Below are 2455 nucleotides of genomic sequence, written 5' to 3' on the forward strand. Positions count from 1 at the left end.
TCACAAATAAAACAACACCAAAAAATGTTTTGTAGAACAAAGAAAACTTTCACCTTAGTCTAAGGGATCTTTGTGTAGAAATGCATTACAAAATAATGAACGAATCTCAGAATAATGTCTACATGTCCAACTGATTTGACTGTATGTTTTGCTGACAGATCATTAATGATACAGATGCATCATTGTTGTTTTAAATATATTTATGAATAATTAATACATGGTTGTGTGCCAGGCTGTTATTCTGTGGACATTTCCACATTCCTAAACAAGATGCGGTACAAAACAAAACATGATTGGTTGTTTGGTTAACCTATCAGTCAAATAGCACTGTGGGCAGTCCTTGGCCATTCAAATTATACAAAGTGCCCAAATCTTCAGCTGTCAGTTTGAAGTCTGGCTATGCGATACAATTTTCAACAGTGTTTAAAGATTAAAGATGGTCTGCATTGTAATAATAATAATAATAATTCTTACTTTTATACATCGCTTTTCTGGACACTCAAAGCGCTTTACACATGGTGGAAATCTCCTCATCCACCACCAGTGTGCAGCATCCACGTGGTGGCTGATTGGTGGAGAGGAGACAGAGTGATGAAGCCAATCATGAAAAGGGGATGGTTAGGAGGCCATGATTGACAGAGGCCAATGGGCAAAAACTTTGTATTTTATTAGATAAACAAGTTTATTTAAAACTATTTATACTAAACGACAACAATATTTTAATCAAGTAAAATAACTCCAGATTATACTTCGTTTATGTACAGTCATGATGACCACAGATCCGCTTTTGAGTTTTACAACCTGCGCTGGGTGTGTGTGGTGTCTGTACTACTGTGCTATGAGCTAACACTGACCTATTAGCGGAGATACAGCGGAAGAATATTATAGTTTCCATTCTTGTTTCTATTTAAATAAATATTTATATAATATGCGACGCTATAATTATTAAGACATTCTAAAATCTCTGACCACTCAGTAAGAACCCCCCCAACCAACCTGGTTTTGGACAGCCGCTGCGATCGGATACTATACCAAAGTCAGCGAGCCAGGGGTTTTATAGACTGTACCAAAATGCTAAGGACCCAAAGGGGGGAAATTACAGGAGAAAAAACAAATGGGACGGTGGTGGGAGATGGGCCTGAAATACGGGAGACTCCTGGGAAAAACAGGAGTGCTGGCAGATATACACATTTTGCTGATTTCAGCAAGATCTCAAGAGGAAAAATGTATGAATTTATACAAATTTGTACAAAACTATACAAATTATGGATAACTTGTATGAATACATATGATTGCATTAATATCAAAATGTGAGATTTTTAAAAGAAGACACCCATCCCTAACCATCCATACACAAATTGTACTAAATTGTACAAATATATTTGGACAATTTTATATGAATTAGCCACTAAATAAAAAAATTAAAAAAAAGAATTTTGAATTGAATGAACTTGAATTGAAAATGTAAAATATCAGCATTTATTTAAAATAGATGAGATATTGTTTCATCTTCTGCAAAATGTACGGTGACTTAGCAATATTTTAATGCCTAAGCTCATAGGGATTTGTTAAAACCCTACAACCTTTAACGTGAGCAGTAGTAATAGTAATTCTGGTCTTATTTGAAAGGAAAGGAAAACCTGGCCAAACCACGATGAAACCCAACAATGTGGTTAATGTGTTTTATCCTTGCAAAACTGACAATTAAAACGTAAGAGGTGTTTTTCCCTCTCACGCTACACTCCAAAACCAAAGGTGTTCTGTTCTTTGTTCTCGCTGAAGAGAAAGCCCAAAATCTGTCACAATCAATGAAGTAGTCTGTTCAGCGAATTGATATGTTGCCTTTATCTTTAACAGACCATACATTTGTACAAAACCGATGTGTCTTTAAACCCTCACACCAAAGTTCATTCTCTGGTGGTCCTCAGTGGGTAGCGGTGTTACTGGTATCCTACATGTGCTTCGGGATCGTAAGACCATGTTTCGATTGCCTTGATATGCATCTGGCAGGCCTATAAAGAAGTGCAGATGTGGTTTGCGTTGTTTCATTTTAAAACTGGACACCACTGCTGCTAGTATGTACCATATCAAAGCCTGATGGCACTGGGCCAACTACTATATCTTTTCATGCCAATAAACCAATAACGCACATAAAATTTATCAGCTCATGTTGAACGGAGGCACCCCCTTGTTCTTGTTCCACGGTGTTATTCTAGTGAAATTACAAGTATGATTCATTTAAACCAACTTCCTTTCTCACTTCCCAATTCCCTACAGAGCTGCCATCCCTCTTTGTTGAGAAGCAGAACCAAGGCTGTCACATCTCTTCAAGCCAGTGCCAAACATCGGCCGCCTGAGGAGTAATTGATTCTATTCTGTCTCGATTTTAGAGAAGGTGTTAAATCGGTTTAGCAGACAGAATCCGTGAATGGAATGCAGCAAAAGCAGTTCCAAC

This window comes from Danio rerio, chromosome 15 (assembly GCF_052040795.2).
Source record: "Danio rerio strain M-AB ecotype USA chromosome 15, GRCz13ab, whole genome shotgun sequence".
NCBI lineage: Eukaryota > Metazoa > Chordata > Actinopteri > Cypriniformes > Danionidae > Danio > Danio rerio.